Source organism: Mytilus californianus, unplaced genomic scaffold (assembly GCF_021869535.1).
Source record: "Mytilus californianus isolate M0D057914Y unplaced genomic scaffold, xbMytCali1.0.p SCAF_10, whole genome shotgun sequence".
In the NCBI taxonomy this organism is placed as follows: Eukaryota; Metazoa; Mollusca; class Bivalvia; order Mytilida; family Mytilidae; genus Mytilus; species Mytilus californianus.
Window position 1 is genome coordinate 20,652,529 of NW_026262582.1, and position 14,542 is coordinate 20,667,070.

Here is a 14,542-nt window from a genome sequence, read left to right on the forward strand (position 1 = left end):
ATCTTACCAACACACATGTCCCATATTAAACCTAACCATGTAACTGTCTGAGAAGGTTGCCAGTTACATTTTTGTTCTGCTATAAGAAATCCAAACATTTGCAATTCTGTGTGCACTTGATTACTTATCTCTAATGCTTTCTCATAATTTTCCGCTCCACCTATGCAATCTTCTAAATACATAATGATTTTCATACCCTTTTGTCTTAAATATTGTACTACCGGTCTAGTAACTTTAGTGAAAATGTAACCGGCTGTTGAAATACCAAATGGCAATACGTTAAAAACATAATAGGGAGTTTTACCTGAAATTTCCCATGCAAATCCAAGATATGTTTTATGTTCAGAAAATATTTCAATATGGTGATATGATCTGATAATATGCAAATCATATGAAAACAGATAATCTTGCTTGTTAAACAAATTTGATGCATCACTTGCATCTTCATATTTAAATCTAAATTTATGCAAGTGCGGATTTATATGCCTAGCATCTAAAACTAATCAACTTATTTTTATTTTTAGCTACTGTCGAAGGATTTACTACTTTTGGTATGAGATCTACTTTTGACACACAACCTAAACTTATTAATTGGTCTATCTCACTCTGTACAAATTCAGGATTATCTAATGCCGATCTGTTGTTTTTTAGTGAACAATTGCTAGGTACAGTGTAAAATGGTAGTTTATACCCGTTCTTGATAACATCTAATACTTGTTCATTAGCACCTGATTTCGTCCAATGATTAAAAGCCCTTTTTAGCATGCCTATTGGCGATCTATTATCTACTTGTTTACTTTTCGATATGTTGTTTTCGTTATGAAAACTAGACTTGTTTAAATAATCATACGTTATATTTTCAGAATTGGAAATACCGAATTCTTCAAAATCTTGAAATTCTGATAAATATTCAAAATCAATACTTATCTTATCAAAGTTCTGCTTCATTGACATTGCAGCATGATCTTTACGCCAATGACCTGGTTTTCCACACTCGTAGCATTTCCCTGGTCTGTGTACAGGTAATGATATCAGAACAGGTATGGGTGCACTCGATCTGGTTGATACGGGGTGCGAAATGGGGGTAAATCTACTCTTCTTTGTCTTTCTCTCTGCCTTCATTTTCTGTGCAGCTCTTACATCAGCTCTGCGTATTCTTTTCTCGTCTTCGGAATTATCCGCTAGACTATTCGTCTGATATTCCTCTACCGTCTTCCACCCGCTTTCTGACTGATCAGCCATCTTCACAAGTTTTTGCCTATGTGTTAGCAAATCAATACCTTCACCAATTCGTTGGGTTGCTGAGTTCATCTGTTCGTTCTGCATTGGACTGTCTTGTAAGTTAGATTGGGCTTCTTTCATCTTCTTGATGATTTTGGTGTTGATTTTATGTTGTTCTTTATTGCCCTTCCGTTTGAACTCGTAATTGTCTGTTGTCAGTTCTTCGATTTTTGCAATTTGGCTATCGGAGAGCTGTCTCTGGGATTCTTTCATGGAACTTTCAAAAGAACCTAGCTTATTGCTCATCAGAGTGTCGATTCTCGAAAGCATGGAATTCTGAGAAGTCTGTACAGCATTATGAACCTCGTTTGCTATTAACTGTTTAATCGCCGGCTCGTCCATTTTGTTGTTTACTATCGAACGTCCACGGCTAGAATGAAGACCCTAACACAAGACAATAAACTTGGCGCCAAACCATAAGAAACTTGACCATTGGTCATTCTAAACACGTGACTACACTTAGTCTTGATGAACCGTACAATACATTATTTTTCTACTATACTACGAAACGAAGAAAAATATACTGAATTCGGGAATACCTTTTTAGTTGATTGATCATGTTTTAATGAACCTCACAGTAGCATTCTATTTTCAATAATAATTAGACTATAAACTAAGTATTTATGTCAATGCATTACTCTGTGTAACTGAGTACCGTACTGTAGATTGCAGCAGCTCTTTTAGGCCTTAGTTAGTGTATTAATTAGAACGACGATTACTTTTTTATCTCTCAAATTGTTTTAACAAAGAAATGTGCAAATATAAGTAAGTATTTACCAAGTTCTATTACGAAACTATGAATGATGACAATAAATGAAAAAAGATTCAAGATCAATGCAATCATTTTTAAGTAATCTTTTCAAAATACTAAAAGTTAAGGTTTTGAACAAGAACTGTTACTTCCGATGAACAATATTAATTAAAACGACAAACTGTTTTACAAAACAAAGTTCTGACCATTTCAATTGCATATGATTAATTTTTGAAGATCAAAGAGGCGGATTTAAATAGTTAACAAGATATCAGCGGTCTTTTTATAAGGCTGTGAAAATACCGAAAATACCATAAAAAAAAGTCCCAACATTGTTCATAAATCTATAATAAAGACAGGCGATAAACAATTGTGTACTTATCAATCAAAGATTGTTATGAATAAATCATACAATGAGGTATTGTAAGGTCAATACATTAAATGGCAGGAAAAAACTATTGGATTATATTCATATAACCCTTATACACGTACTTTTTTCCTAACGCAATCAGTCTATGTTATGAAAGAGTAAACAAAAATTCAAATAAGAGCTGCTCCCTGTTACGAACTAAATTGTGAATCAGGAGAGCAAAGTAAGAAAAAAAAAACAACCTTCAACATGTTTAAGTCGGTGTGTTTTTTTAAGATGTAACTGGTACCATTTCCTTCATTTTAATTGTCTGTAGGTGTATATCGTAACCTAAAGATTTACTATCTTTTCGATTATGTAATGTTTTTCTGTCTTATACAATGCAACTCAATGTTATAAAATTGATACATAGCAGGAAGATAAAGTAGGTAAACTCGATTCAGTTGTGTCAATTATTAGAAATACTTTTTTTAGACTATCGAGTTGCTTTGAAAAAAAAGTTATTATTCAAATTGATTATAACGTTTATTAGATACTGATTTCGAATGTGTTCAAATTACTGTCGTAATGATTGTAGCACTTGTTTATAGTTCTGTGCAGGAGAGAAAAGAGATAACACATAATACAGTCATGATTTTTTTCGACTAATTATGATTGATAACCAAACACAAATACCATCACCCATCGATCTTAGATTGTTAATATGTAGCATGCATTTCGCAGTTTTGTTTCACACATTAATCATAAGTGAAGCTTCTTAAACATGTTCAGTCAGCAATATCTTCCTACAATTACATGAATTAATGTAAAAATTCAAAGTATATTTTTCTGATATGATACTGTAACAAAGTAACGAAAATATGACTTGTCAGTTTGACATATACATTTATCAGATGTTGTTAAAACATCATTAAAAGTGAAAGACACAAATCGTCGAAAAGAAGTTAATTGCTTTGTAATACCTTAACGAAACATAATAAACAAGATCTATTTATGATGTTAAATTATAAATCAAAATGTTTGGCATCAGCAATATAACAATAGGGAGATATGATATGATTGCAAATGAGACAACTATCCATCGAAGTTCAAATAAAGTGGATAAAAGCAATTATAGGTAACCGCACCGTATAGTCGGTTATAAAAGGCCCCGACATAAAATAAATATGAAAGCAAACTAACGGCCTTATTTATAACAAAACAATTTACGAAAAACAAATATGACACACATGAACCAACGACAACCACGAACCTACATGCCCCGAAAATTACCTTATTTTATATACCGATAATAGACTCGTCATTGTCATGAAAAAGGGCATTTCTTTTGTAATATTTGTCATTCTATTGTTCTTTTTATCGTTTTTTGCCATTTTTTTAGACATGTGAGTTCAATAAAAATAAGCAGATGAGGTATGATTGCCAATGAGACAACTATCTACCAAAGGTCAAATAGAGTGGATGTCGACTATCCGTTTAATCGATATCTTCCGCATCCTTTTTGGCATCCTCTAAAATAAAAGTGTATATGAATTTGATATGATGCACGTACACGCATGTGTCAAAACTGTAACATCTTAACGTCTACACAAGGAAATATTCAAATTTGATTTTTTAATGATATTTCAACAGCTTTGGATGTCAGGATATACATCAAGATATCTACATGGTAAGTAACCATTCATTCAGAATTGAGTTCCCATTACGACGTTATCATATACTACCGTATTAATCATACACCTGTACATCTGGTATAGGGAAACCAAGTAATATTACATTTTCCCGACTTAAGGTTAGCCTTTCGTGTACCCTAGGCATGTGATGGAAGTCAAAGAGCGCTGTGTTGGATGTGCAGGCTTAATATATTTGTTTTAAATTTATTAATGAATAACTGCAGTGTATATTTACAATATCAATTTTGAAACCCATTGAAATATTTTCTGGAGAATTATTCGAGAGGGCTTCCAAATTTTCATACATTTGATGTAAAATGAAGATGGTCACGATAACACTTGACTTCAATTTCTAAAACAGAATAATAAAGTACCAATATTACACAAAACTGTTTTGTCGAAGTTTTTATTATTGAAAGAGGAAGATTTAGAAAACAAATACTACCGTATCGCTTCACTTACTATAGAAACGTCAGGTGTACACGATCGACAATCGTGATGCAATTTTTTCGTTTCATTTAGTAACAGAACGTTACTGTTGAATCAGGATATAATTTGATATTACATTAGTAATGTATGTTATGTTTGTCAGCAATCAACGTTGTTTTTTTTTTGTTTCATTCTATTTATTATAAATATGAACCGGTAATCAAAACAAGCAGCAATTACATAAAATTTTCCACTTAACAAAATGCAATATAAACAGAAAATCATCGGAATAAGGTTATTATTTTTAGCTTGTACTGTAATTTACATTTAATTTAACACCGACTTTGATTTTTTTCTTTTCATTAAATAAAACAACAGGAAGGGATAAGTAAACAAACACATGGGGAACATTTATGTATTAATAGTAACTGTATACTGATAGATAGCTAACATTAAAAGAGGACAATTTTTTTCTTGTATTAAAAAAATTTTTGTTTCAGTTTTTCCAACTCTTTAATACTTACAACGGGTGCGGTCAAAATAATTCCCAACGTTTGGAGATGAATTTGGCCAATATCATTTAAATAGGTTTACTAAATACAACAGGAACTGATAGTATGTCTGTTATCGGGTAAACCGACACATAATAATATTCCGATTGAGTTCCAAGAATTTACAAAAAAAAAAAATCGGATTTTAAATAATCTATTTTTTTGAAAATTTTGAAACCAGAGTAAAAAAAAAAATTAGCATTTCAATGCCGAAACAAGTGATTATGTGAACTCGACTGATTTAGTATAAATGGCATTTCATTTTTTTCTCTATCCTGAGTGACAAAGATTATTGAAGAAAAACAGTTTGTATGAATCTTAACCATATTTTGTTTTATAAATGTTTTATACTAAAGAGAAAATATAATGAATTCGTTTTAAAAATTCCGAGCCCATTTTGCGAAATTGAAAAAAAAAACTCCATAAAACGATCAAACAAACGAAATCTATGAAATAGTGTTTCCATTTACTTATTTTTTTTCCAGTGATATTTTTGTGTAATTAATGACTTTTTTTCTATTACCAGCTACATCACAAATGGTCCTTTGCAGTTTGTCATATTGCGGAACTATTGAACCGCATATGCCACTATCAAAAATAATAAGCATATGTGAACCTGTTTAGGACAAAGTAATGGACAAAAATGTAATTTTTAACACCTACACGAATTTTACCGGGCATACTGGCCCAATTAAAAGTTTTTGGAATAGTAGTTATTTTAAATACGTTGTTTCTAAATGTAGAAAAAAATGCAAGAACATCGACTTATCCACAGTTATCAATTCAACACTGTAATTAGGTGCTTGGATTTTTTTTATTGGTATAAATATTGATTTTAGTATCAATAAATTCAAACAATACTTGATATTATATTCATAAGTACTATAAAAAAATGTGACTTGTATAGACATACTTACTAAATATTTCTGTTATACACATATGCACTTTCACGGTACTACAATCTGTCGATACCTTTATTTTGGCATTGTACAAGGTCATATTTTTCTCTGACGGTAATGATGTCTTTACACTTAATCCACTGGATGTTGGATTTGTTCTGATTGATATTTTAGTCTTAGATAAATGATTCCTATTATTAGTTGTTATTGGCTTTGAACTAGCTGCCAGAAACTGCGAATACTCTCATATATGAACTTGGTGTCCTTTTAGTTGTTTGGGATGTATAGAAACGCTGCCACGTCCGGTCTGTGTTTTTGTTAGATGTTTATCTGATTTGTATCGATCTGATTAGTTAAGCCATTTTCAACTAAGTTTTATAGTTTGTTCTTATGTTGTACTGTAACACCAATATCCCAGGTATGGGGATAAGAAGAACGTTCACAAACATGTTCAATGTGATGTTCAGTAGTTGTCGTTTGTTAATGTGGTTCATAAGTGTTTCTCGTTTCTCGTTTTTTATATAAATTAGACCGTTGGTTTTTCCGTTTGAATGGTTTTACACTAGTAATTTTTTGGGGCCCTTTATAGCTTACTGTTCGTTGTGAGCCAAGGCTCCGTGTTGAAGACCGTACTGTGACCTATAATGGTTTACTTTTATAAATTTTGACTTGGATGGAGAGTTGTCTCATTGGCACTCATACCACATCTTCTTATATCTATCAACCCCGCCACATTCTTAATGTGCCTGTCAGGAGCCTGTAGTTCAGTGCTTGTCGTTGGTTTATGTCTGTCATATTTGTTTTTCGTAAATTGTCTTGATATAAACTAGGCCGTTAGTGTTCTTAATTGAATTGTTTCATATTTTTCATGTCCGGGCCTTTTAGTCGACTATATGGTATGGATTGTTCTCATTGTTGAAGGCCGTCCGGTTGCTTATAATTGCTTACATCCACTTCATTTGAACTCTGGTAAATAGGTTTCTCATTAGCAATCATACCATATCTCAGACGTATTTGGTATACATGATGATGTTGGAGTCACACATTGAATACGAAATGTTCCGGAAACTCTTTTTAACATTCACAAAGTGTTATATAATAGTTATTTCCCTGTTCTGTTTATAATTCATAGACTTTTGCTACTGTCAGCATGCTTAATTTGATAAATCCAATTATTATAATTAAATTATTTTGAGATAATTCAGTAGTGTATCACTGAACTAGTATACATATTTGTTTCGGGGCCAGCTGAAGGACGCCTCCGGGTGCGGGAGTTTCTCACTGCATTGATGACCCATTGATGGCCTTCGGCTGTTTTCTGCTCTATGGTCGGGTTGTTGTCTCTTTGACACATTCCCCATTTCCATTCTCAATTTTATTTTGTTTATAATTATCACAATGGCAGTGTTTATGGTGCTTAGCAATAATGACACATTATATTAACTAATCATTTTTAGCAGATGTTTTATCATGTAATATAAATAAATTATCAACAGCATACCAGAAAAAATATCATAACAAATTTAATGTAATAAGATAACGTTCATCTTCTAATCATTAGCTTGCAAATTTTATGTTGTTTCAAGTACGTCTTTTCATGTGAGTTTAGAATCGACATTTATTGCTCTGTACTTCTGTTGTCAATTATACTGAAGACACGTTCGTTTTATTAGATACCGATACTATTGCTAATAATATTTATCATACTTCACATTAAAATGCCAGATTTGGATTATCTGAGACGAGGGTAATAATTTGCTCTATCCCATAGCTCAGCGGGAGAAAATTTTTTTAACAGACCAATCAAAAATCGATAATTTAAAGGACAATGAACTAAATTTACGTCAATAATGTTAAAGACAACGCTCAAAATATACGCTTTGAACTCATTATTTTGTTTATATAATACCAAAAAAAAATAAAATATTTTGCTGTTTTGCTAATAACTGTAACAATGTTATGTACATGACGTCATAGTAAAGTACCTTCAACTTATAATTTAAAAGACAATAATGACAAAACATTAGGTAGCTGAGAGGGTGATAGAGCATATTGGTACCACTAAAAAAACATTTTCTACCTTTCTTTCACCTCGGTTGACAATGTTTTCTCAGGGTAACAATCTACTCTATCAACCTCCCAGCTATGTGTTATTTATATATTGTTTCCATTGATAATGTTTACGGTATGCATTTCGCAAAGTAAGACGTATCGAAGCGATAAAAAAACATATATTTGTTTTTATGTAGTGACAAAAAATGTGTTCAGCAGCAATATTCTAATCCGTAAACCACGAGCAATAACATTTCACAATACTAATTGCATTTTACAGGAACATTCACACATTCATACATTGCAACAATCAAATACATCTGAAATGATTTATTCTATGTCATTTGGTTTCTGGTTGAGATTTGTCTCATTGGCAATTATACGACATCTTCTAATTTTTATATCTAATTGTATGTTTATTTCCGTCGTTTTGTTTTTGGTTATTGTTTTGTATACTACATGTTTTATTATTTTGTTGATTTGTTAAAAAAATATTCTGGATGAACTCATTGAATGTGAGCTAGGGTGCAATATTAAATATCTATTGAATTATTGGTTAATATAATAAAGAAATGGAAATATTAACGATGACCAATAAGTTTAATTTTGGAGTGTTTTTTGCAAATGTACATCTCGAAGAAGCAAAGTGATATTCGTGGTATATACGGCGAATGTTGTTATTACGAATCTGAAAGTATCATCAGGTTGACCGTTGTGGAATATCCGGATATGTTCCAAATGTCGTAACTACAATCCCGTTCCCTTTTCCCCGAATGTCAACACGACGGGTGCCATATGTGGAGCATTATCTGCCTACCCTTCTAGAGCACATGAGATCACACCAAGCTTTTGGTTGGGGTTACTGTTGCTCAGTCTTTAGTTTTCTATGTTGTGTTTTGTGTATTGTTGTTTGTCTGTTGGTCGTTTTCTTTTTCGGCCATGGTGTTGTCAGTTTATTTTCGACTGGTGAGTTTGAATGTCCCTTTGGTATCTTTTGCCTCTCTTCATCTACATAATAACTTCCCAGTATAATGAATCAACAATAAAATCGAATTTCGGCACTGACCATTCATCTGGAAATAAAATTGAAAAAAAAAAATGATTTGCCTCAAAAAGGACATGAAAAACGTTGTGTTTGCATAAGGGGGTTGGAAAAAAATTTACGCTATTGAGTTTTCAAATAACTTTCGTGTTCCTAAATGTTATGTAAACATTAGTTTGTTTTCTAAAATAAACTAAAATAATAGCATACAAAAAATACCACATAGCTCACACAAGTGATAAATAGTCGTTGCATTATTTAACATAGCATGGTTAAGGTTTCATCGGATAGACGAAACATTGGACGATTTGGCTTTATTTATCGACAAGAGTTGTACTTTTTGTTTTTTTCTGTAGCAGTGAATTGATTAATGTGGACTATTTATGCATATACAACACGACGTATAATAGTTTTGATTGCATGCTTTTTAAAGTGCTGTATATAATATACAATAGATTTAACAGGACAGGTCGTAGCTCGGAAGTGTTACTATTTCTATTGTTGACAGACTTAAATAAAAAAGATGGACTTCTTCATAATATGACCATACAAATATACGGTAGTAAAAGTATGAATGAAACGATAAACAACGACAACCTTGAATTTCAGGTTTGCAGAATATTTGTTTTCAAGCAAATTAGTTTAGCAAAAGACATCGAAAAAAGTACTATGTAAAAGCCATTTTCTGATAAAACTGAAATATTACGTAACGGGTTTTAGTTATCAAAAAATAACGAATATAGTGAACATGATTCCCACGTAGATAACTTTTTAAGTCCTCGACACATAGATATGCAGGACTCACAATCTTGTTAACAAACCAGTACTAATTTGCATTTTGATTGTGCCAAGGAATTATCATTCAATTTAAAAATTGATGATCTTATTCTGATTGAATCTTTATATGAAAATAAGAAGATGTGAAAAAAATTGCAAATGAGACAACTCTCCACTAGAGACTAAATGACATAGAAGGTAACAAATATAGGTCATCGTACGGCCGTCAACAATGAGCAAAACCCATACCGCATAGTCAGCTAAAAAAAAAACCCAAAATGACAAATGTAAAACAATTCAAAGAAGAAAACAACGGCCTGATTTATATTCAAAATAATGAACAAAAAACAAATATCATCTACAGCAACAAACAACAACCACTGAATTATAGGCTCCAAATTTGGGACAGGCACATACAGAATGTGTTTGGCAGGGTTAAACTAGTTTGAAGGCGCCAACCCTTCCTCTAACTTTGGACAGTCGTGCAACATTACAACATAAAAACAAACTATAAAAATCTGTTGAAAAGGGCTTAATTCATCAGATCGATACAAAGCAGAAATACAGTTAACAAAAACACAGACCCGACGTTGCAGGGTACTTATACATCCCCACAACAAAAAAGACACTAAGTACAGATCTGAGAGTACTTGCTTTTTATGTTTAGATAAGAGGACATATTGATGAGTTTATAAACCTATTTTTCGCAGATGATCGCCTTATCTTTGTTTATAGTGACCCGTCCCTGCACTTATTTGAGGAATTTTTTTTATTAAAACACAGATATTATAATTCATACAGTTTTGAGAAAATACATTGACATGGTTGACCTATTATGGGATAGCCTGTTTTGTCAACACCCTTGATATCAATAATGTAACAGGTGTAAAAACAGATTTATTTTATAATGAAAAAACAAATGCAGTTTATAGCATTTTACTGAATAATGGTTATTAGATTATAATAACAACTTTTGTATTCGATAACACTGTTGAATTGTCTAAATTCAATGTATAATGACTATTTACAAATACCTTTTATAATGACAGTATGTATAATAAAAGTTCTTCAACACAATATTGTATTCACAACACTGGGAATTGCTTAAATTTAATGTATAATGACTATTTACCAATATCTTTTATAATGACAGTTTCTTTAAGTAAAGTTCTTCAACACGGTAAGGATGGAAAATACAAAAATTACCACGAACCAATAAGAAAATATTGTAAAATATTCCAATATATATGTTAATAGCATAGTATAACTGACGGAAATGTCTTAGAAAATAGATAAATAAATAATTATATAAAGCATATATACATATCAGGAAACATGCTATCACAAAATTAAAGCTTAAAATACAGCAGTAATAACATAATGTAATAAGCAGATCAGCATTTCAGTCAACATGACAACACTAAATAAATAATGTAATTAAGCACTAAAACTATCAAAGCTGCCATATCTATAATGCTTTGGCAGCTCATTCCCAAATTAGAGGCGTAATGTGTAAATAAATGAAGACCAAACCTTGTAGTTCTAAATTAAGTTATATCAAGTCTGATAGTATTTAGAATAGATAATTTTCTATAATATTTATCAGACCATGTAAATACACACTTTTATAATACCTCTTTCTTTTTCTTGTATTGTACTAGTAAGAGAAATGAATTTTGAAAGTAATGAACCGATGCATGTGATGATAATGTAGGAGTTTTTAACGATCTTGACTGGCTATACAGCCCTCGCACGGTCGGCAGATGTAGGATCAAGGTTAATAGGTAAACCTCTGTTCTTACTTTTTATTCCTGTAAACAGCACATCAAATAAAAAAAACAATATAGGTTGGTACAAGCATGACAAGTCAGAAAACTCTTGGGTCACAAAATTCCAAAAGGTATTTCTCATTCTCATGAAATGTTACCCAACAACGCAAATCTACCTATGACTACATTCAATTTTACCAATCATTTGAAAAATAAATCAATACTTATATATTGTGAAGAAATATATATGTTTGTAGGAAATCTCTCTTTAACATTGTGGATACACAAGACTCCGCGAATGTGAAATGTATATGCCAAACCTACTATTCATGTTAAGAAAAGCGTCTAATGAGAGGAAAACTCACCAATTTCACAAATATTGTTATATAAAACTTTATCAGACGAAATACGAAATAGAGATACGAGAAAAAAATGTGCATTTAAATTAAAATACAAACAAACAAACAAAAACAAAAAAGCAAATAAAGGAGAAAAATATAAAATTTCAAAATTAATTCGATTTTCACAGCAATCCCTATTATGTTCATAGGTTTAGGATCTTTACCGAACAAGTTCGACAAAAGGTGCTTCTCTTGAATACACTTGTCGACATCTATTTTTTTCTCGTCACTAAACATGTTACTCCTTTCTGCTAGTAGTTCATCGCGCCGAACCGCAAGTAATGGTGGAATATCCGGTATTATGCTATAACAGCTACCCATAAGCAGCTTTTGTTGCAGCAGTAATGATTTCATCTCGATCAAACAAGTTTGACAGTCATAGGATAATATTGAGTTTCAGTTCCACACCATTATTCAGCTAGTTTCGAACTATTTTTTTTCGATGACATTAAGGGAGACACCAACACTTCCCTCAAGCCCATGGATAATGAGATTCCATTTTCTTCCCTACACCTCCAATTTAAGACGCTCAGTTGCCTCCGCAGCTGTTGTTGCCTCTAAGTTTGGGATTTTGGAGTTAAGAAAAGAGGTGCGAAGGATATCAAAGGGACGTTCAAACCCATAAGTCAAGAATAAATTACACAACGCCATGGCTATAAAAAAAGACAAACAGACAAACAAAAGTACACAAAACAATATGGAAAACCAAAGACTGAGCAACACAAACCACACCAAAAACTAGAGTGAGCTCAGGTGCTCCGGAAGGGTAAGCAGATCTTGCTCTACATGTTGCCCCTGTCGTTTTATTCATGTAAATACAAACTCGATGATTTGTCTAATTTGGTAGGTTACATTTGCGGGAAGGGGGCGAAATTGTTGTTACGACAATTGTAACATATCCGTCGTTCAACTTCAACTTCACCGCTTGGAACTCTTGGTTTAATAGCTTCCGTGTGAGGAGCAACTCTCTATCAAGGAAATCATGATAAGAAACACAACAAGCCCTGGAATATCGTATCAACTGGGATGTTCTGAAGCTCTCCGTTAGCAAAAGCAAAATCAGCATGGTTTTCCAGTATTTTGACGCGATCATCCATTTGGTCTTGTTTTACCTTTAGTGTTTCAACTTCAGTGTTTATATATACTTGTAGTTTCTGACAATATTGTCCAATGTCGGCAAAATCGCGACACTCGTAGTCAACCATTGTTTTTGTGATTATTAACTAATAGACGTAGACGGGAATCGACGATATAAGACTGGTTAATACAAGAGAAAATGAAATGAAAGTCACCTCTTTTAGTGTATTCATGATATACTTGACGATACTGACGCTTGTTGTACTACTCTATTAAAGTGAAATGTTTTATATTAAGCAGATACAATCAAATTACCAGGAACAATTTTCTTCACGTTAACAACGTTTACCACAACATGACTGTCAACCGGAAGTCGTAACCGGATATTTGATGAAAAAATAACACATTTTGTTAAATAATTTGAAGATCAATAGCCAGTAATTATACTTAAATCAAAGTATTATTTCCATCAGGCAGCAGGTTACCTATAATTGCTTTGGCATTTCTTTTTATGCAGTCTGTTTTTTTTACTTTAAAAACATATATGCTTTTTCGGTCTCGAATTGTTCAGACTGTAGAGTACCTTAATAAATACATAAGACTCTTAAAACGCATTATGTAATCGCAGACATCTGCATTACATGTTTTCATTGCCATGCAGCTGTTTCTTCAAATGTTAGCGGCATATAAATTAATAATGGTCTCAATGGCGATAACACCACATTTGTTTATGTTATAAAAAAACTCCTGGTTGTGACGATTTAAGAAATGCTTTACCATGTTTATTATGACATATTCTGAAAAAATACAGTATTATGTTGATTTATTAGATATTATAAAATGTAAATGGTTGGCTGCGCTACAAAGTTGGTAAATATTGTATTAACACCTTTAATCAGTCTCTTGTTATTCATTTAAATGTTGACAAATGTATCTCAACTAAAAATAAGTACACCTGGTGTATGTTTTGTTTGGCGGATGACAAGATCTTTCATCAGAAAAATTTGATGTACATCAAACGATAAGCCCCATTTGATCTTAAAACATAATGTTACAGATTGTTTTTACAAATGTAACACATACATTTTCAACAGTAAATTGTTTTTAAAAATAAACAGAAATGTAATACCGTAGAATGATATACAGAACGGAAAGGATGTACATACAAATAACTACGCCACAAATCGACAGAGGCAACACGTTACAATTGTAATATATTTTCTTAATGGGTAAGTACAAGTATATAAGTATATACTGAAAAATGCACAAAATTTCAATTACTTTTAAATAAAACTTGTTTTCCTTCGTAATCTTGTAAGCCCTGACTGCAAAATTGCAAACACACTTCTGGTAAGACAAATGTGTCCTTAAACTATATCTCTATTTACGTTGTAAATATTGTTTGTACATACAATCAAATCATTGTTAGTTGTGCAAGATTCAATCTCATTTCTGTACATCTGCCCGTTT